This window comes from Buteo buteo, chromosome 4, assembly GCF_964188355.1.
Source record: "Buteo buteo chromosome 4, bButBut1.hap1.1, whole genome shotgun sequence".
In the NCBI taxonomy this organism is placed as follows: Eukaryota; Metazoa; Chordata; class Aves; order Accipitriformes; family Accipitridae; genus Buteo; species Buteo buteo.
Window position 1 is genome coordinate 57108676 of NC_134174.1, and position 24016 is coordinate 57132691.

The window sequence follows — 24016 nt, forward strand, 5'->3', positions numbered from 1 at the left end:
CAACCCTTCAAAGTCATTCTAGATATAAGAAACAGTGTCACTGGAAATGTTTCTTCCTCATCTTTTACTCACACTATTAGATCCTACAATAGAAGCTGCAATTATTAGATATATCCTATATGGCCCAAGAATTGCAAGCAAGATGCTAATCTGTATGCAGAGATGCCCACGACCATTTGCATGCACAAATTCTTTTCAGTGTTTGATGAGGGCAACAGGGCTTTCACTCTGTTTCAAGAGAACGCAGTGCTGGAATCCAGTGAAGCACTGCTTTGCAATCTGCTGGAGTGTGGGTTCTCCTCTATGTGGTCCCCGTAGCACAGCTAAGATTAGAGACCTACAATTAGTGTGTGTCATTTATGAGGGTGTGCAAATCTAAAATTTGAAAACCTCTGTAATAAATGAATGCAGATAAGCCAGAATCAGAGGTGAAGGTTTTTACTCGCTTCATTCCTACCCCACACAGGACAATGAAACAGTATGTTAAAAGGAAACCTTGACATCATTGTTTATTTACCCCCACTCAGAAGTAGGTCTTCAGTGATGGTAGTGAAGAACAATCAATTAAAATTTTCCATTTTCACTGTTGGTAGCTATTGTTTAATGTTGCTGCAAGCATGGTATGGTAGAAGTCTGGAAGAAGGAAGTGGAAACGCAGCAGAAGTAGATGATCAGACCAGCAATCACTGCCAAGGCCCAGAAAGATATGAGGTTTGAGCAGGGATGAAGGGGTAAGAGATTAGATATAAACCAGGGTAGCGTTATGCAGCAGCCTGAGTGTCAAGAAGAGAAATTGTTGTTGTCATGTTTTTTTCTTCCTCTGGCAGAACAAAAGCCACAACTGAAACAAATGAAGTGAAATGCTAAAAATCACAAAAGGTCTCTTGCTTGCTGCCATGACTGAGATGAGAGTGGAAGAAACTGAGATGAGACTTATTCCATGTGAAGTTTGGCATTTTCTAGAACATAAAGCAAAGATGATAAAAGACAAACCAGACTGGGATGAGTGATAAACTGCCTCCTTCATTCTAATCCTATCATTTTTTTTCAGCTAATAAACATAAGGATTAATTGACAGAAATACAAAATTCACTGTTGTATGTGGGATTGTCAGTGTTTGCAGCAGGTCTGCCTACTTAACATCACTGGTGTCATTCCTTCCTTCCCTAGAAAATATAGGCAATTAGCCAAGTTAAAACTGCTTTCATTGAGGCTGGGTATTCATTATACCAGGGACTGTATATTGAGCTGGGCTAAAGAAAAAAAAGACAAAAAATAGAAGATGAAAACTGGAAGGACCACAATTATTTGTGAAATTCTTTCAAATTTGGCAGATAATATTAGCACCTCTCCCCTGCACTGAAAAAAAGGTTTGTGGATAATTTATTTTTTAAAATTAAAAATTTATTGTGTCACTACTGTTAAAACGAAAAATAGTGTTCTGGATGCTAAAACTATTGCATTTTGAGAATTTTTAAAGAAATGAAAGTGAAAAATTGGTAACATGAAATGTATTAAAATGTATTTTTAAAAAAGAAAAAAAGAATTGGTAAAAAACCCAAACCAAATTAATCACATCATTGCTTGGGACTGAATACAATATCTATGTATGGGTTTTATGAAAAATAAAAAATACAAGGAAGATATCTCCATTTAATCTAAAGCAGTATTTTTCAAGTCAACCACTGAATAAAAGATCTACTCTTCATTTCGACCTAGTTGTGATCTATGCGGGGTTACATGAAGATAATCATAGTACCTTGATCTTACAGATCAAAAATTAAAGCACAGAGAGAACAGATGGCTTTCCGAGATTACATATGAAAAGTACCCCATAGAAGGAAGATGACCTAAACACCAGCTTAAACAATAACCTCATTTTACCTGTACTGCATGGAGAACAGTGAATGGGCTTTCAAATTACCATATACCAATAAATTCCTTCTTTGTGTAAAATAAGACTTGTCTGTCTATAAGTAATTTGCACAGCATTTCAAGGTATGGGTTCCACATCCCAAGAACCCCATATTTGGTGACAAGGGCAAGTACCTGTGAATAAGACAGTCCCAAATTTATCATTATCAGCTGCAGTGACTGAAGGTGAAATTTCAGACTTGTTTTTTTTCCAGTGCACCTCTGAAGTCCTTACCCTGCAATACATCAGAGAGGTTGCCCTGGGAACGATGTGAGCATTTTTTCCAACACAATGCAAATGAATCTCTTTGAGAACCTGATGTTTCCTAAGAGATGTGTTGCCTAGAAATCATTTATTTGGCAGAATTGGTCCAGTTTCTTTCCTTATGTCCATCTAATATACTCAGAAGCTGGTCTTTCCATTACTGTTGTTATAGCTGTAAGAACCTCAAGGTTAACAGCAAATAAGAAATGGGGTTTTGTTTTCATAAGGATTGATCCCAGCTCCATTGATTCAATGACATGCTGACTAATAGTGTGAGACACCGAGCTCCTCCACTCCTGCAGCCTTCAGTGCCAAGGGAATATCTCCTGAGTTCATGGAGTGTTCGTACACCCAAGGCAGTGAAGCACAACACTGAGGTCAATGCACAGTTGAGAAGGGAAGTTTGAACCCCAAATTCCCACTGGATTAAAGAGGAAATGGGAATGCTCTGTAAGTCACTCGCTGCAGGCCTACACTTTACCTAATGAGCAGTAGAACTGGGGTGGGAACAAGACAGTTCTGCATGGTACCATCCTAACTTGGACACTGAAGGCAGCAGATAGCAATTGGCATTCAAAGCTCTGCTGATTTTAAAGGCATCTGCCTGCTGCTGCCTTTGCTTTCTCAAAATGCATGGGGAGAATGGAGAAGACACACACGGTGAATGCTGAAGCGAGCTGGCCTGAGAATGAACAAAACTGAATTGTGCTTACATTGGTGAAACTTTTACGTTGGTACACTTTTGAGGACAGAACACAGCGTTGGACCCTGGACAAATAATGGTGCTTTTGTTGCCTGCCCAGGACTCTGGAAACTTAATATCAGCATAGTCTGAAAAACATCTGCTGCTCTGGGACCAGTAACTCAACCTCTATTCAGACTATCAGAAGCAGATATATTGTCCTTACCCACAATCACATTTGTACTGTGAGCATCAACACAGTGAAGACCGTAAGATATCAGATGGCTATTTCATTACCAGTAGAGGCAGGCCCAGCTGCTGTTGCAGTCAGTGGAGATTTTCCCTTATTACACAACAGGAACTGTGGTGAGCCTACGTTTCAGCTTTTGTTTGGCCATTCATTCAGTACCTTGTAATGACCAGTGTAAAATCTTTCAAATCATTAATGGACCACTGCTGGGGAGGAACATATTTACAATTCCAGAGAATCATGACCTTCCTGTGCTAAGATCAAGATCTCATTTGACTGAGATTTCAAGCCCTTTTTACAGAAATGGCTTGGCAATTACTCCCTGGCTCCTGCCTTTTCCATATAGAGGGAACTTCGGCTTTCTGAAGTACCAATTAAAAAGCCCCACAACCCTCTCTTTGAATTGCTTCATTGCTCCTGTTAATTGTCTCGTTTGAGTCTCTGCCAGAGTGAAAGTACCTTGTTACAGAGTTGTGAACCTGCAATCAACTTTGAAAACTTCCACTTTACAAGTCCAATCTCATGCCTTTTTTTTTTTTTTGAACTTTAAGTGGAAGGAAAAAAATAGAAAAATGTATTAGGTGTTTTCTAAATCAAAGTCTTTAATAACATGTTAATCTAGGTTATTACAGATTCTGAAAAGCAGTTATAGACAGCTGAAATTTTCCTATAGCTTACTGTCAAATATACAAGAGAGTGTTTGGAAAGTCTGTAAGCACTGTAATCATGGATAAAATATATTCTGCAACGGGACTCTAAATTTGCAGTAATTATGTACCATTTAGTTAATCTGCCTACATTATTTATGAAGAGTATTTTGTAGTTAAATACTTGAAGAGTTGACAGGGTAATGTTCAACAGCTCCTTGGAACAGAAATGATGGAGAGGCAGTAAAAAAAATAATTTAAATTTTAAATGACTGTCTTTGTGTTCATTTCCCTGTTTGTTTTTAACTCAAAGACATAGTGCAAGATCTTTTTTTTTTTAAAGGAAGATACAAAAGAAAAGCTCACTCTCTGTATGTGTGTGTGCATAACTGCTGTATATGTCTGTATGCCAATGCCTACTTTACAATGAGATACAAATAGCTTGGATTTTTTGAGAGACCTCAGCTGCCTGTCCTTTTCCACATTCAGCTCCATGGATGCCAACAGTTTCCCACCCTGATTTTGCATTTGCAAGAGGAGTAGACCTCGATGGTGGGGGTCCCATGAGAGATCAGTGTTGTAACATGCTTTTTGACCCACGTCATGTAACATATATGGATACACATGTGCACTGAACTCTCATAGTCACAATCTTAGTGAAGGCAGAACAGGAAAGACAACAGGCAGCAAAAGCTGCCTTAGCTGTTCTCCTTCCCCTTTTCCCGCTGCCATACAAGAAGGGGACTGGGACAAACCACTTCTCTGCAATGACACCTGTAATCTGTGAAAAGTAGGAAGGAGAGATGGATCCCCGGTGGAGAAGACAATGAAGGTAGAAGGGGAGAAAGCGTCACATGTACACATGTTGTGTCCAAAAGTGGGCCTGACAAAAAGTCAAGTGAACAGATGTTCCCCCTGACTTCATAGGAATTTCTGTTGTACAGCATTTCTGAAGCTCTTGAGGTGTGTGCGTGTGTGCCTGTGGGTGGGTACGGGACGGATGATTGCGTGTGTACATATCCTCCCAAAGCACAGACGCTACCACCAGCTGGGACAGGTTCTTAAACTATTTCCCCTTGTTCTTTTCCAGCTCCTAAACCCTGAGATTAACTGGCATTAGCACAAATTCCCAGCTCCCTCTGGGATTTCCTTCATGAATAAAATCTGCTTTATTTGCCCACGTGAGCTGTCTGTACAGCACATATCAGATTCATTCTTTGTTTATAACCCCGTGAGACATAACATGCAAATGCAGTTCCTTCAAAACCAAATTAATGCTATTCATTATAAGGTGGGTGGTGACTCACCACCAGATGACAAGCCTGTTGAACCCAGGGTTTATTACCCATGCAAGTTTTTTTTTTTGCTAGCTGAAGATGAGTGGTCTCACTCTCCCAGAAGGGAACAGTCAGTCAGCCAGTTTTATCAGGTCTCACTGAGCATGCAAAAGTATTTTTTCTGTGACTGATTCACTGACATCCATGGTTATAGTGGATGCCTGTAAGGCATCGTCACTAACAAAGCTTCATTTGAATCAGGTCTCTGTGCTGTTCGGGGGTTTTACTGTTTTTGGACCAAAGGGCTTAAACACGCGGTAAAGTCCCAACGTGTGATTTTGAATGAAGGTCATCTTGAGGCCAAAACCAGTTGCTGTCAGAGCTACTGTCCAAGAAATGGCTTTTCCACCTCCCGCCTGTGCTATGGCAGTGGCTCGAGCTGGCGTGGAATGTACTTTGTGTGGCCAACACAAGGAGAGAACAAGCACCTGCGAGGGGAAACCACCTCTTCTGATGGCAGCCTGCACCATGGTGGGTTTGAAGAGGTTCTGGAAACGTACTCTAAGATGAAAACGGACTTTGGCAGCAAATCTCCATAAAGCTACAGGCATTATGCATTCATGATTTATTTCCTGGAGTCAGAGGATTTATTACATGACAAAATCCCAGGTTTGTTCCAGCATCTGCACAGGACAAGCACTTGGCAGAGGAGGAATGCTAGTTTTTCTCTTCTGATTGCCTGTGCAGTGATGTGGGACACGTGTTGTAACTCACTTTCTACATTCATAACACTGAGGCACATTTTTTTCAGTAAAATGTTGTGAGACTTGCTGATAAAAAGAAATACATACTACTTCTTTAGGGAGGCAAAGAAAAACTTGAGTTATAATCCACAGATATGACATATACAGAGATCTGCCAGGCTCTACAGAGAGCCTGCCACAAGACCTACCTTCTCTGTCACATCAAGAAATTAACTACAGGAATCCATCAGAGCAACACTGTTGTTATTACTGCTGTAATAAGAAGGACGCAGCAGAATGAACTCATCTAGATAATGTCTGATTGGGAATGTGGTGGGTCTGCTGCTATTATTCCTAACATATCAGAGGAAGATGACTCCTTAGTGGTGCCTAATAGCATACCCTGCTGCTATGGACCTTTCCTGAACTATTCCTTGACATATTTGCTCCTGTGTTGGGAGGACGCAACGGAATGATTCCTTTTTTTTTTTTTATCCACCCAAAAAGGTGAATAGAGAGGAGTGTCACTTTGTACCCATTGCCCCCCCTCTCCGGATGACTCTGAGATGCATCTCCACCTTTTGAAGCATGATCCTTACCAGAGCATGGAGGCTGAGAAAAGGGGCAAGGACTCTGTCTCAAATAAATTCTGAGCCAAGACCTGCATTCTGAGCATTGAAGGACTTTTGCTTTCCATATGCCAGTGGATAGCTTAGGCTCAAAAGTAATGAATGGAGGGGTCTGTGGTGGAAGGGAGCAGTTACAGGAAAAAAAGAGGTGACCAACTTCAGTGAGGAGGGAGGGTGAAGTGAGTGAAAGGCTTGGGTGCACCTGTTGCAATATATAGCACATAACCAATTGTTCTTGAACTGCTGTTTAAGTCAGAAGTATTTCAGCTAATTTTAACCTATCTAGTTGAGGTTAGTGTTGGCAGCATAGCTGTAAAAGGACAGAACTCAGCAATTATCTTAGCATTTACGTTGGTACTGAGGGAGCATTCAGGTGGTCCTTCGTTTTGCTGTCAGTTTTGCTTTAAAACCATCTTCGATGTGTCTTCCCTCTGCAATGCAGACATGTGGAGAAGGTTGCTTTATACTTTAGCTAATGCAGAAAACACACCTGAGACAACATTACTGACTGGTTCCCTTCAGCTTCTTGCCACCTCCATTTTTGCCACCTCCATTTTTGCCTTCCTTGACTCAGCCGCACACCAGTAAATGCAGAGCCTGCTCTGACTGAGGAGAGCTGAACCAGCCCTGAAAATTGAAGAGAACTGAGGAATCTTTTCTTCTGGGATTTTTTTCTTGCACAGTTATACAAGCCCACGGACCATTACAGTGACAAGGAAAATAAATATGCTATAAAATTCATGATGTTAAACTCCCATTGGTCTGTAGTCTCAAGGGTTGGACTTTTTACTTTTTCTCCTCTGTTTTTGGCATTCAAGTTAAGCAGGATATTAGGAGATGCCAGCTTTCTGACCAGGAGGCCATCCTCTCAGGAACAATTGACATTTACAATAGAAGTCAACAAATACTTTGAAAAATGGTTCCTATCTGACTCACCCTGTGATTTTATTGAAGCGGTTGGATTTTTAAAGAAAGGAATGCCTTGAAGGATAATGACACGGAAAAGCAGTTTAGTAAAAAGGAACTGACAGGTTTCCATCTGCTAAGCAGGCCTTTCATCCTGATTGCAAAGAGCTAAGAACACATACAGACACACAGACTACACACAGTTATTGACACTCACTGATGAGCCATAAGTTGTTATGCTATGGCACTGTTAACTCACTGCTTCTGTTAACGTAGCTGTACTCTCAGACCACTGTGGAAGTAAGCCTGTCCCTGACTTGTTATGAGGTTAAATAAAGAGATGATTGCTAAATGCACAGATGCTAACTTGACAAGAATCAATTTTTATGCTGGTCTCTGAAATTTGAGCAGTTCTACCAGCAACATGCAAAGTCTGGTCTGAAAACCCTTTTTCTTTTCTTCAGCAATTTCTGCTATTCTTTCAAAATGAAAAACTGAAATCTGGGTATTTATCATTAATTATTTTTTCTAAATATTTTTGTAATTTTGAAGAATTTTTAAACAATTAAATAATAGTTACATACTCTAGTAAAATAAATTTGTGACTACAGTATGAAGATTATATAAAATGTTTTTACATAAATGAAAATTCCTCAAAGTATTTAAAATAAAAGTGTTGAAATAACTTTTTATTTCTTCAGATTTTATCATAGGAGATGTTTCATGTTCAGAAATGTAAACTGGATCCAAGTTTCACATCAAGTGAGCATCTATCTTTAGAAACAGCAGATAAAAAGGAAAACAGCTCATTGCAGATTTTGATGGGGGTTTTTTGTTGTTTTCTTCAACTGAATCAGAACACCATTGTGAGTTTTTTCCGAAGGAAGAAGGAATAAACTCACTAGCTTCAGCTCTCTGGAACATTTATGTCTTGAGTGTGACGAGTCCAAAGAGAGATCAGATATTCAAGGGGTGATATGCACCATTTTATAAACCAAACGAATTGGAGACACTCAATTATACAGGGACCCTAAAGGACTTTCTGGGAGAGGCTACTAGACTTTGGACAACAACATGTGAAGAAGCTGAATTCAGGCCATTACGTACACCATGACACTTCTGATGGACAAAACTCACAACTGATTCATAGAGATTACCCATGGTTTTTTGCACCGAACACGAGTGTGGTGTGTTAGGATGGGAACTGAATGTGTAGATAGGGACAGTGCTTAAGATATTGCAGGCAATTGGAGTTGCTGCTTTCCTTTTGTTCCTTTTGAAGTCCCATGCTCATTCCAGATATGAAAATCTAATGAGCAGTGAAAAATAAAGAGCTTGCTTTGTCTTTTTTTTTACCTCAAAGGAATGGTCTTTAAGAATGAGATTTATGAATAGTGCTTCAAAGTCCTTTCACCAAAGGGCTTTAACAAGCAATATGACAGGTACTAGGATAACTTTTAACCCAGACAAATAGATAAATAAATAAAAGATTTGAAAATTCAACTTTGTTCTGCAGGTGGACGTAAGCAGTTTGACATTTCAGACTGGAATCCCAGATTGTCTGTTGAACCCAAGGATTAAAGAACGACAAGTATTTTTTCTTTTCTTGGTTTTATAGAAGTGCTCTAAGAAAGCAAGAGGCACAGTCCCAGAGGGCAGCAAGTGAGTATAACAACCCATTTAAAAGGGCAGAGAAGAAAGAAAACAAGGAATCTGCTTTCTCAGGAGTCTGGTGATTCCCTTCTAAAATGACCTGAGAGATTTCACCTTTGTTCTATTTCTGCATTAGAATTAAATTCAAAGCTTTAATGAAATGGAATTTTGTTAAAACGCCCCTTTCCAAAATAAGAAGGTTGGGGTTTGGGTGAGCTTCAAGGTCCTTGGAATCATCCAAGGTGTCTTCTCCAGGTCTTAGGAATATTTCTGTCAATGGTGGCATTGATCAACACATTTTCAAAACCTGGTTTGATCCCAACAAAGTAACATCTGAGGAATGACAGATTTTGAGTTTATGCTCTGAACAGCCCTGTAAATGATCCTCTGTGTATACGCTGAATGAGTATGTGTGCACTCTCAACTGCCTTAGTTATGGGTCCAGCACTGCAGGCCTAAATCACCTTCTTACTGCCATGAAGGATTAAATCCTTTATTAGTAAACTCCTTTGGGCTCCATGCAAGGAAGACATGTTTGTGGGAAATTTTAAGCTGTGGGTAGTCATCTTGTCTCCCTCTTAAAGTGGCTCACTTTCAAATGCTTGGTTCGACTGAGGCCAGAAAGCTCAGCATTTTGGAGGATCAAGTCAATAAGCAGCTTATTGAACTGCAGAAATTATCGGCTGGAATTCTTTGGCTTCTGTTCTGCAGGTCACACTGGATGATAATAATGGGCCATTCCAATCCTAAAACCTAGAAACTGATGAGCTTAAGTAGACTACTAATATGCATAAGCCTTTTCCGGACCAAAGCTCGAAGTAGCAAAAATTAGAAAAAAAATCAAAGAATCAAATTTGCTGCTGCCTGCCCATCGATATTTGATTCTTTCATCTGTTTTGCATCTTGCAATCCTTGCCTTTTTCACCAGAATTAAGATTGGACCCACATGAACTCGTGCACACGTTTGATTATCATTATAGATATTAGTCCTGGAGGAGAAAATGGTGCTGACTGGTTACAGTGTTTCTGCTGAGCTGTTCCACTATTTGACTTTCCAACCAGTGCTGCTTACTAGCTGTGAAAGCAAATGCGAAAAATGTTTCTGTTCCCCTGCAAGTCCCCCCCTAGCTTTTCGGTCATTTTGGAACTAAACCAAGTGTATATGACATCTTTTTATAAAGCTGAAGAGTCACTCAGAGGACAAAGATATTTGAAACATTGATGGATAAAGAAGAGAAAGGTTAATATATTTCTCTCACTGCTTTCTTTGAGGGAAAGGAGGTCTTTCCGATGTGTCTATCTGCCTGTTCCCATCTCTCCCCTCACCATCATTACTGAATACACTGGTTATTACTAGCCACATTTGACTGAAAAGTTGCAAGGAGAAATCTCAAGATAAGTGGCCATACGAATATGAGACAGAGATTCTTCCACAGTATCCCACTGTGCTAAAGGTGGGAAAGTTAGCCTGCATGTTTTAGAAGCTAAAGAGATAACAGAAAAGATAAACCTTATGTATGTCCCAAATGGTAGGAAGAGCTTTGGCTGTGCTCTCAAGGCACTGAAGAATCTATGCCCAGGACCTGTTGCAAGGAAACTGGCTGTCTTCCCTCCACTGTCCTCAGCACAGCTTGTCCTAACTTTTAAATGTAACTTTGAAATGTGTAATTGTTTCCCCTCTTTATTTATTTATTTATTTATTGTAATTTTGATAGTGGAAAGGTTGAATCCATCTTCTCTAAGAACTGGTGGCCACACTAACAGCTGGAGTGGTTAACACAGCCTCTGTCCTCCTCATATCTCTATGACTAATAATACTTCAAGTACATTTGAATAATAATGGCTTACATTTTTCTAAACATCTATCTAAGCAGATACATGACCTTCATTGTCTAAGGACCCCAAAGCACATGAAACGTACTAATTAACTAAGTCTCACAATTGCTAAGTACAATAAATATGAGGCTGACATTTGATTACTATTTCTAATTTTATCTGGGATGCCTGAGGTACAACAGTATATAAGGAAAGCTCAAAATCTATTACAAGTATAAAGATTAATCTAACTTTCCCAAAAGCAGAGCTGTGAAAAAAAGCTCTGGATTCTTGCCTCCTGCTTTCTGGCTCAAGCCATGCACATGATTCCTTTGTTTAACTGTTAGCCCATTAAATCCCTGATTCAGCAATGTCCTTTAGCACAAATGTAATGTGAAGCCTACAAATAATTCAATTAACTCTGTGTTGCATCTAATACATTTTGAGATAGGCAAATACTTCTGTAGAAGACCTGGTTGAATAAAACAGTTAAAGACGTATCTTAGGCCTGCATTTAAGAAATTCTTTGATGAAGGTATTTTCCTAAATCATTCTGCAAACTGGTCTGCCAGTCACCCTGCAGTCCTTCTAGTACTTTAAATCCTTTAAAATATGTTGCTAATAAATGACATTTCAGTGCAGTTCTTAAACATTGACATGATTGTTAGCACATGTACAACTCCTTCCCCAATAAGTAGATCATGTAGGACAGTGTAGGACAATATATCCACTAAATATATACATGAGCACTCTTCTATAGTAAAGATGGAAACGGTTAGCTTATTCTTTCAGTAGACATTTAGTGAAGCCTTTAATGTGCACTACATATTCTGAGACTGTTTTTATTCTTGTGCGGTAGCTTTAGAAATGCTTCACTCGGAAGCACTCAGCTTCAAAGGACCCAGCGTACTGCTCCTTGTCAGGCCTTGCCCATCACATTGCTCAGATGAAACGTTGATTGTAAACTGACAATGTCTGGGGCAAAAAGGCAGATGCAGTTCTACAGCCTGCACAGTATGACAATGATTTCATTCATCTGCAGAAAGAGTTTACTCATTAGAGACCAAGCATGATTCGTGAAATCACAGCGCTATGCATCATTCCCAAACACTGCTTTTGCCCACTCAGAGCATGAGGAACTGAGAACTGAGCCTATGTGAGGTAATGCTTGACAAACCCATACTGGATATCAAATTAGACAAAGCCATTGGCTCTCTGGTCACTGAATCTGCTCTCTAACAGTAAGCAGTGCCAGATCATCAGAAAGAAATACTTTCTTGATGAGCAGAACAAAGACTGGGTCCCCACAAATTTATGCTACTTGACTTATTGACTTCTCTTATTGAATAAAGAGAGACCTGAGAGATGCTTTTCTATGAAGTTTCTTTGTTACTTGTGAATTGGCAGTGAGACTCCTTTCCTTCTGTCAACTTTGAATGGAGTTGGTCAGTGTATTAGAAAGTTATTGGTGAGAAACGGAAAACCAAGTAAGCAGGATATGACCCCTGTGTGTGTGCACATGCAACTGTGTGTGCGTGTACACGTTGCACAATACACACAAAAATATGTTTGATTCCTCAATTCCCTACTAGAACTCTATGTTGAGAGAAAGGCTGAGTGTATGTGGAAGATATCATAGCTGGATTTTCTACTCTTGGCCATATAGGGAGAATACTCATGCTGTGCCTCATGATAAACTTCTTAGGTACACTTGGGGGTCTGCCTACCAGGCATTTAGAACTGTCACTTCAATGAAATTGTTTCCCTGAATTAACTCCCATGGTGGTCCCTCCTCTGTGGGACTTCAGTTCTGCGGCACAGAGCTAATAGGGAGGAAGCCTGGAGGTCTGCAGCTGCAGTTACCCATGAAGGTCCCTCTAGAGCCCAGTCAACGTCGAAAAATCAACCCACTTTGCGTATGGCTGCTCTGACCTACTTTAGCTTTTCCTTTAGACTGAGGAATTTGCCCCTGAAGCACCAATGTGGGTCCCACCAAGGGTAATCTGTACAAGACCCCACGTGTGAGGACCACACTTGCAGGTTGTTGAATCTCAGCAGGGGAAGCTGCATTTTGACCCCGAGAAGAGTACACAGAAGCAAAACAGAAGTGCTTTTTATGTGCACTACTGACCTACACAGGGAACGATTGTCTTTTCCCAGCTTGGCAAGTACCACTTTGGACTTTAACAACGAACGCTAGGAGCACTAAACACATTGTCCTTGCTGATCATGTTACCTCCATCTCAACCTTGCTGCCTCACAAAAAGGTGGCTGATGTGCTTGGACTTGACCAAGCCTCTCTAGCCATAGCCCCATGCGGGGACCTCACTCATCATTAGGCTGAAATAAGGAGGACTATGTGTGAGGGATAGTTGGCACCACAGAGGCAAGGGGCTTTATAAATGAAAGTTGGCTTCCACACTCTGCCAAAAGTTTGCTGCTTATATTCAACCAGACGGGCCATTAAAACAGTGCCAGAGGCCTTTAGCACTTCATGAAAAGGAAATAAAGCAGCAAAATGAGTTTTACACTCAGAAACAGCCATCCCTTCCTGTCAAAAAAGAGTGCTATTTACCCCCCCCCCCCCCTTGTTGAAGTATCTTTCCCCTTTCACAGCTTCTAGGAGGCAATCTGTGACTGAGGAGATGGGAAGTCTGGCTTCTCCAGGTTGGCTGGCAAGACTCAGACAGCAGGAAATCATGGGGCAGTATCTGCTACTCTGTGTGCTCATGAGGTTGCCACTTAACTGGATATGGAGGTAAATCAATCCATTAAGTTATCCTAACCATGGTCCTAATTAGTTGCATATGTATAATCAGCATGCTCACAGGCATCTCATCAGGGAATGGGCTGACAGACACAAATTTGTTACCCTGCATCTGCTGCCGGATTTGGAAAGTCTGAATTTTTTGAAAATGAATTAAAGCAACAAAACCCAACCAAACTTGCCAGCTGACAATGTCCCTTGTGAACAGATGGCTGGGAACACCTTTTTTGAAGAAAGCCCCTTTTGACAGGAGGACAATAAGAGTTCACAGTTAAGATGAAGTTATTTCTGAAGTGAGGAGTAGAGAGCTTTCTCTCCTTTTCTGTACTTTATATATGCATCGTAAAAGACAAAGATGAAAAGACCTCAGTGCTTTAAGACTTGATACTATGCAGATAAATCTTACACTGGGGAGGAATGCATCTTTGTATCAAAATCCCATAATTGGCCTGACTGAATTTGCATACTGAAAAGGTGGTCCCCATAACCGTTAACCTTGAAAATGGTAGGTGTAGAGGGCTGCAAGTCAAAATGATTCCCTCCTCTGTGTTAGAAATTGCTGATTTTGTAGCTTATAGTAGTGTTTTTCTTTTGCATCATGATTTTCATCTGAAAGCATAATGTATTATTCAACTACTAAAAGAAGCCTGAATTGTTAATAAAGGAACATATATAGATACACTTGTGGGTCTGCCAGTGCATCAAAACTAGGGTTTTTTTATTTTATGTAGTTTTTATTACATACTTCTTTTCAGTATGGAAAAAAATTATAGCTTTGTTTAGACTCCCAAAAAGTTTTAATCATGTGCCTTAACAAGTTTAGCTTTGTTGAATTACAACATTAATGTATTTTTCAGCTCATGTGGTTTTGGGTTGGTTTGGGGTTTTTTTTCCTTCTTCCCCTGACTGCATGTTGAAAGAAAGAAGTTAGCTTTATTGGCTCACTTATATTTGATTTTCCATAATTATGGGCTATTTTGTGGTATTTTCCATGGTGATAAACTGTTTGATGATGTGTGGCCTTTTTTTCTTCTCTCTTTATCTCAGTTGGATATTTTACACATTTCAGTTATTATTAGGAGAAAAAATATATTCATAGAAGAAGACTCATCAAAATAACTATTAATCTTTCCAATAAATCTTAACATAGTCATATTAACTAACTATAAAAGTTGGAACTGTAAAGAAGTAAAAAAGCTAGCAAAAGAAATTCACTATAAGCAGCAATATTATTCACTGGTGACAGGACTCCACAGTACCAGTTTAGATCTGAGGGAATTTTAACTAATTTTAACAATACGGTTTAATTAGTTCTGTAACAAAACCTCAGTGGAAAAACATTGTTTTTTCTCATTAAACCAACCAGCAAACAAGTGTAGTTTTGAAAGAATTATATGAAAAAAGTAAATTTTTTAAAGGGTAGGTGTTCTTTCTTTAATTGTTGGGGGGGAGAAAAATGTACTATTACAATTTCCTTTTCACTCAAAATCTGAAGTTAGAAATTAACATTTTTCCCCAGAGAAATTTACTTTCCATTAAAAAGCATTTCCTTTTTAAAATGTTTATTATTTCATGGCAGAAAATAATTAATTTATTAATCTCTGAACTTTCCCTTTGGAAAAATGAAATGCTGTGAGGGTTATCTCTGCAAAGTTCTGGGACAAAATCCATTATGTTGCCTCAGAAAGGAAAGGGTTTGTAACTGAGGTAAAGATTTAATAGTGCTCTGGAGAGAAGACTGATACTTAAAAAGTGAACAATACTACTCTTAGCAAGGACCAGGATTTTTTGAGTGGTCACTTTCTGAGAACAGATCTAATTTTATCCTACAGTTGGAAACAAGTTTATATGCCGGTTGAGTCACTGCAACTGAGTTCTTTGTAACATCACCTGGTGTTAAAAGAGCATCCAATAAGTAATTTCAACTAGAGATGATCAAAACAGAACATCAGAAGATTGAATTCTGATTACTAAACTTCCTCTGAACTCAAGACAGACCTTTCTGAAAAAAAAAAATTCTTATTTTCCAATGAATTTTATAGTGAACTAATAGTCTTGGCTATTGATGCCACAAAAATGTCAGTGATAATGAAACGCTATTCAGGGCTGTCTAAACTAAACTCTCTAATAACTTTATAGAAGCTCCATTCCAGAGCAAGATTTCACAATAAATCTCTATCTTTACAGGCATTACTGGCTAGAAAAAGGTATTGCTTCTTCTTAGAACCTTCTAGACATATCAAAGTAGAAATACGTATCCTATTAATAAGGATAGCAACAGTAAATTGGTACAATGAGCAGTTGATCCTTCAAGAGAGCACTCAACCCAGACATACACTCAACCATACCTTTCACTATGCAGCCGAAATAAAGGTTGGTGAGAGCTCATCTCCTACCCAAGGCTGGGAACACCATAAGAGCAAACTGTGCCAAGACACTCAAGTTAATGTGCACAGCTGGCAATGGAGAGATACAGGACCTAATCCCTTTCTGTCTTTTATTCTGCGCACCCACCTGATTGTCTCAGCCAGGTGATTGTCAAGTCAGCCTCCTGCAATCCATTATTCAGATGAAGGGGAGCAACTCTGCCAGTGAAAAACAGTGAATGAAATCTCTTTCATGCTCACTTATCTGAAATTCCATCTGACTTGAGGGAACTTTTGTCCAATTGATATATTTCAACAAAAGCAATCAGTTTCAGTGAATCAGATTTTTTTCCAATAAAGCACACATTGTAGAGAATCTGATTTATACACTGAACGTTTGCAGAATCCAGTTTGTGCAATGCTTTTTCTTTTCAAATATCAAAACATTTTATAAAAAGGAGAGTGGGGAATCAATGCTTTATTATTGGAAAGGGAAGAGTGGTGGTTTAGAAACAGAATAATATTTTGCCGATAGTCAGACAGCAGTGGAGCTCACAGACCAACCCACAAGTCCTGCCTCCCAGTTCATTGCTTCAGCAGAGTTGTATGAAATCCTGTATTGCTCTGTCCATTCCTCCATTATGTGAGTGGCCAAGAGACTTTTGAAAGGTTTGTAAAGCATTAAAATATATTCTTGTGCAGATAGCTTATCTGCCAATTTCTTTTCTGGAGAGATTTTTGTTATTTTTGGCTGAGTAAAATTTAGTCTTAGAATAAAGCACTCTCACAGATTGGTTTTGGTTCTATTCTAATATTTTGTTTGACAAAATAAACTCAGTCTCCATGTTTCTTGATCTGACAAGATACCCCCTTTGGTATCAACTTTTAAGCTCTGCTAAAATACAAAAGGGCTTAACCAGCTTTTCATTTTCCACAGATAAGGAGCACGATGAGGCGAGAGGAAGTGTTTGATGTTTCTCAGTCCATTTCTCAGTCATTAATGAAATCCCCAATGCCCTGACATCTCCAATTAGTATACTCATCTGTTACCTCTGCTTTGTTCAGTAACGCTGATCTATTATAAAAAGAAAACCAAGGTAAACCAGTTCCTGATTAAGTAATACTGTGTTTACACAGAAGGAAGGGTGCAGGGGGCAATAAAAGGGGAACAAATAAACAGGGATGTTAGGAATACTGATTTAGTTAATTATAATATTTGTTTGTCAGTGCATAGCTTCAGGCAGCTTTCCAAATCAAGCCCTGGATGTGGAACAAAACTCTTACCAGTCATTCTAGAGGTCCTAAGATGGCTGGAAGCCACAGTGAGGCATAATGAGGAAGAAGGTGACACCTATTCATGGAATCCCTTAGAACTCCCACATCCTTCAGAATATGTTCTTCAAATCTTGAATCATAGGAAATAATTAGGTCTTTAAATCTTATAGTGGTGGGGAAACAAATGGACTTTTCTCCTCTGCTATAGCAAAGATGAATGGACTTGTTAGAATTTTACCAGAAGATGCTCGTCTTGACTTGGGAACTCACTTTTTGACTCTGAATGAAAAATTGTCAATCCAAACCCATCTTGAATGTTGAGGCCATGTAAAGTGAATGAAAGAACAGTTTTGTTTATGGTAATTTCTCAACACCTAGATTTTCTTTTCTTTGCTGTCTCCTTACAGGTGGTGGCTTCAGATTATGATGGAGGATTAAAAAAAAAAAAAGAAACCAAGATTTAGAAAACCTATTAACTAAGATTTATATGGCATTAATAAGCATCAATACATTTGACAGGCTCAATATAAGGGCATCCATTTTTGGCTTACATTCATGAATAAACCCCTTAGCTTCTGGCTCTGAACTTCTGCCTAGTAGTAAATTTAACAGTTCAATTTGAAATAGATTTTTTTTTTTAAAGGGTCTTTAAACCACAGCTGTATCTAAACTGAGAAAGCAAATGCTTCCTTGCAATGAATAATTGCTTAAGTCATACTAAAACAAATATATGCTTGACTTGCAATTCTTAGTCTAATACAGCATTGTTGGGAGAACTGCCAATAATGCAAATAAAGTAAATTACAATGAGGAGAACCTGTGTGTTATGAACCAGGTTTGGAACAAAGCTAGTGAACTCATTTCACTCAATTCTGGTGCTAAATACTGGAGTTCATTATTAAGCTTCACTGGCAACCAACATCAAATCAATGGTGTAATTAAGGGTAAATGCAGAAGAATGCAGCTCACCTATGTTAAATTTTAGCAATATATAGAGGAGACAGAGCTTCTCACTGCTTGTTTGGGAACATCAGGTTAGTAGGTTTACTCACTTTTTCATCAACCACTTCACTACTATTACAGTGAAATTTATCTTTGTAACACTTCTGTATAGCTACCTAAATCTTAAGTGTAAAATATGGGCTAGCTGTCAAGGTTCCCTTTTCAGTGAGTGGGAGTAGGTTCTTCTCATTGTAGACATTTATGTTAGGATAGGATGGATCAGCCTACAGAGGTTCTTCACCTTACAATTGCTTTACAATAGATGCCTGCCTTTAATGATGTAAGACTTTGTATCTTTGTAGTAAGCCCATGTTGTTAAACTATTTCTTCTTCTGAGAAGAAAAGACTTTCATACTAGTACAATAATACTGAAATAATAGAGCTACTTTGGAGTAGAATGTGGGTCATTGTGTTAAAAATCAATGTTGCTTAAATCAGAGAAAGGTAATATAATTCTCAAATTTCAGAAACTCTGCCTTGTTCCAGTGGGAATTTTATACCAACTTATATAAAGAAGTAAGTGTAAAGCTCATCAGGAGCCCATGTGTATTTATACATAACTTCTAATGTTCTGTACATAAGAAAACAGTCTCCATGCTGGATTAAGCAAGATACTATCATATGAGTAATTAACTTCCCATTCCATGTCCTTCCTCCAGCAATCATAGAGGTAAGTATTTACCTGCCGTAAATAACTTTTGATTTAGAAACAGAGCTTGTGTTCTGGGTATCCAATTAGTTCTTACAGTTCTCTCTGTTAATGATTGCATTTTGCCTTGCAAGCTTTGAATTGGTTGAGCTAAAAAACAGGATGTAAAGAGGGAAAGATGTCAATGTTTTTTTTAGAATCGCTGAATAATTCAGCTTGGAAGAGACCTTTGGAGGTCTCTGTTCTAAACTCCTACTCAAAAGCAAGGCTTAAAGTCAGAAAAGCTTGCTCAGTGTGTTGTTTAGGTAAGTTCCAAAAATCCACATGGAAGAATAATCTAGGGCCTCTCAGGCAATCTGGTCCAGGGCTACTGCCATGGTGGATTTTCTTCTCCCTACTTGATAAGTGCAATTCCCCTTGCTGCAGCTTATGGCTGCTGCCTCCTGTTCTTTTTCTGCACTCTGAAATCTGCCTGCTCCTCCTGCTGAAAGGAATGACTGTCCAACTGTTGTTGACAGCAACAGTTAGCTCTCTTCTTAGCCTTCCCTTGCGCAAGTTAGACAGATCCGTCTCTCCCTCCTGGCCTTGCATCAGTCTGTCAATGTCTCACTTGCATGGATGGCCCAAACCCATATACTACTCCAGAGGCCAACTTAACTAAGTGCCAAGTAGTAGGAATAATTAATTCCTTGGATCTGCTATTGATGCTGTCTTTAACACAGACCAATAATCAGCCTTCATTGCTATAAGGAAGCCTTGCTGACACACGTTCAATTTGTTGTCCCCCAGCATCTGCGTGACCTTTTCTTCAGAACTGTTCCTTGTGCAGTCAGTGCCCTGCTTACACTGTTGCATGGAGTTATTCTCTCCTGGGTGCAGGACTTTGCATTTGAAACTTTTCCGCTTCTTGAAATTCCCATTGCCCTGCTTTTCCAGCTTGCCAAGGTCTCTCTGAAGAGCAGCCCTATCCTACAGCTCCCTCTCCCCTGTCTTATGAGATATCACCTGTGGCTTTGCTGAGGGCGCATTTTCTCCTATTAAGTAGGTCGTCAAGGAAGATGTTAAACGGTATTGGACCATGACACCTGAGGAACAACACCTTTCTTAGCTGGACATCATTTATACTTCAACTGCTGTATTGTTTGAACAGTCCAGCCAGTTTTGCACCCACTTTGTAGTCCACCCATCCAGTCCCTATCTCCCCAGTTTGGCTACAAGGAAGCAAGTTGAGATTAACTACACTTACTGGTCCCCCCTTCTCTACAGAGTCAGTTACCTTGTCAGAGACAATTTTCCATAATCTGGGTGTGGAAGAGAGAGGAATAAGGAATGTTTTCCATTAGGAGGGTTTGCACACACAGAACAAATCTGTTTTCTGTTTTCCAAACTATCAAAATAAACCCACAGCCTTTTGCTGAATATGTGACAACCCCCACATGTGAGGGGTTTAATCAGGCCATTATTTGTATGACAGCCCAGAGCAATTCACACTAAGTGACAAAAGGTAGCTCGGGACTGTGAAATCTAACCTCCTTTTTGAATCTGAGGCAAAGAGACTTCTGAAAGCCCTAGCTTGGGTCTGTAGCCTATCATTAGAAACAACTCTGCTGCTGGAGGTGAGGGGAGCAAAATGAAAGTCCCTTTGCCTTAGTGATCAGTAAAGATCCTGTGCTACTCCCAGGGCCCTAGGCACATTTGAGTACAAGTCCTTTGTCAGTCTAAAATGTCCCCTGCAGTTTCAGCTAAAGATCTGTCTACTTTTAGACTCTGCAATACTGTGCTCTGTTGGAGATTGTTAGATTCCTGTGGGGTTGAAAGTATTAGCTTTCTTGTGGGTGGTGGGGCAAGGGAAGGAAAACATTATTAGTACATTATAAATGTTTATCTTTGGTGATGAAGTTTTAACTATCCTTCAGAGAACAAACAAACAAACAGAAAAGCCCTGATTCTAATTGCAGTTAATTTGCTATAAAATAAATTCTTTATTGTCATTGTTTTCATGTGAATTAGTCAAGTTTTACACATATTTCAGCAATACCTGACCCAAGGAATCTATTAATAAGGCTGTTGAATAACTCTAAAAAGAGCATACCACAGTGCGGTAAATGATCAGGGTATAATACAGCATAACTCTTAAGCCTAAAATGCGCTTTGAAGATTTAAAATGGAGAGATTCCCTAGAGCAGTGACCTGACTGCCTTCATCACTCAATGGGAAACGAGTTGCTTCTTGTATGCAAGCAGAAGACTAATTTCCCCCGCTGTTTCTGGAGGGGAAAGGGAAATGCGTATGCCTTGCTAGGCAAACGTTTCCTCAGGAGGTTATTGGTGTGCTCTGTTCAGGAAAACGTGCACAACAAATTCAATGTGATCAGCCCATTGTAAGAAAACGGTGAGCCAGGTAAGCTCAGTCTGACTGAAAGGCTCGAGGCAGGGTGTCCATGGATTTTTGGGAGAGAGAGGGCATTGCCTCTTTGTTTTTCCTGATACCTTGTTAGGGGAGAAAAAGTCTGTGGCTGACAGTGTTACAAACCCTTTCGTAACACCTCTGCCTTCCCCACCAGTCTCTAGTCCCATCTCATTTTTCTTATTTGCCTCTTCCAAAGGCCCTGGCTCATCATTTTGTGTTACTCCCCTGATACTGCACTCGTCAGGCAGATGGGAGACCTATCCGTGTGCCTGAGACAACTCCTGCCCTTCTTTGAAGAGGCTGCAAAGGCTGCCGAGCTAGTAGGGCACTTTGCTTTCTTCAAACTGACTGCAAAGGCCTTCTCTAGTTCTTTCACCTGCTGACTCCACCCTTTGAAGGCTCTTGCTCAATCACTCACTCTACAGCAGATTGGGAGAGGAAAAAAGCTTTTCAGCTGATCTCCCCAGAGAAGCAGGCACTAGGGGATTTTGTAATAGTACTTTGAATTTCTGTGGTCTCTCTCATCCAAGAAACTCTGAAGGACTTTTAAATTCATTAAGCCTCCTGATCCACTAGCGTTATTATCCCCTCTTAGAGATAACAGCACCAAGTCTTAGAGCAAGCAGTGCAGATAAATGACAGACCAGGACTGAGACGCTGAGGGTGTCTCACCTCCCATTCTCCGGTAGTAGCCACAAGGAAACATGGCTTTGCCAAAGCCCTGTGATGTGGTGATCTATATTTTACATAGCTTTTGCATAGCACAGTGTGATTTAATTTAATGCAAATGCTCATGTGAAAGGTGCATAACTTTCCATGTTCACATATATGATATTCTTAAGGCCAAACCAATTGAATATTAAATTATAGTAACAACTTCTGTTTATGTTGTCCATAATGATGAGACTTTAGAATGTAAGATAATTGGATAAATGATCTCCTTTTCCATGCTCTATATTTCAATTTTTTAATTCAAAAATATACAGAAAGAACGCAAAGTGGGGGGGGGAAGAGCATGCTTGTAGCTCAGTGTCAGGGACATCGACAACACTCTTGACGTGGACTACTCAATCATGATAATCCACGTGTGTTTAGACAGCTGTTGATGCTTGACAAAATTGACAGTAACCACAGAAGGTCTCTTCATTATGATATACAATACTGCATGGGTAGGAAAATGAATATTCTAGGAAGCTCATGATGAAAGGAAAATATAAATGTCCTGCACAGTCTTGCTTTGTGAGCACAAACCAACAGGCTGGAGGCTACTTGCTATTCCAAAGTCTGCCATGGATTTATAGCTTGACCTTGGGAATGACGCTTCTCTGTTTCCTTTCCTACTTTTTGCATTACAAGAAGAGATGTGATTCAGAGCCAGATAAAATCATAATATGATTGAAAGCCAGAAAATGGCCTATTCCCTGTCATGCCACCCAAAGCGTATGCTGTCTTGGCTAGTGGGAAACAGGCAGAAATAGCACAGACCTTCTCTCTCGTATAAGTTTCTGTTGCCTGGTTTGAAATAGCAGCCTCGTCAGTTCCCAGCCACCAGCCACTGCTGTAACAATAAATAATCAAAATTATGCATTGCTAGGATGAATGAAGTCTTGCACAAATAGAAACGGCTGTTCAGACTTTCAGGGAAACAGTGACTCATGCACAGGTAGCAAGGCCATTGCTCAGGTAAACCTCACGACTGAATCTACCCTGAAATTTTCTGAGGAAGCAGGCGAGTCTGCCTGGTCCTGCCCAGTCCTTGCTACAGCGTGATCTACAGCTCCCATCCACCCAACCTTGGCTCAGCTGCGGAAGCAGGTGCTGCTCTCTGTGCAATACCACATTCTGTGCATGTTCCCTTGTTCCCTACAAATCACTTCGGGTGAGCCAACAGCCATTTCAGCCTTTCAAAGCAGCTTGTTTTTATTCCTCGAGAAAGAGTTTATAGCTAGGATTTAATAAGCCTGTAGTGTTTTATATTTTGGCAAAAAAAAATCACATTCTGCTCAACACAAGCTATGTAAACAAGGGCAGTGATTATACATTCGAATGATGGAATGAATGTGATGTTTATACAGTAGGATAATACACAGAATATTTCTGATTCAATTGGTGATTATTTGCCATAACCAATGGAATTTTTGTTTTAGTACAGTAGGCTCTGACATATTCACCCTGGATTAATTGTGTTCACAAATTTGGTATCTCCCTAGTCTATCTTGTGGATATTCTAGCTTAATATTTTCATGCTGTGCAGCAATTAATTTTGTGAGGCTGTAATGTGTGTTGTTTTTTTCAGAATTTCATTCTTTATATTCCCCTCACACCATTTTTCAGCACAATTGAAACTGAACCCTTTTGGTATTAAAAATAGTGCAAGACAATCTTTCTTAGCCATAGTTAGAAATCTGGCTTTCATCTTCCTTAAATCACACTGAAGATGGTAGGTACACGTACTAAAAAAGGACATGCAATAATAATACTTTTGCTTCTTTCCTGTCACTTCATGTTTACTTTCTCATCTCTCTCTCCTTTGCTTCCATCTCTTTTGTTTTTTAAATATTCTCTTTTCCTTTATTCAGTCCTTACCTAAAGGAAATAAAACACCTCATTCTACCCTCCCTTTTTTTCCTCCCACATCTCACCTTTACTCTCTAACAATAAAATGCAAAACATCAGGCTTGGTAGGAGCCTTAATATGGAGACAGACAGCACTGCCCAGAGCCTTTAATTAGAATCTTACTTCCACATCTGAGCAGAATGTTGATTA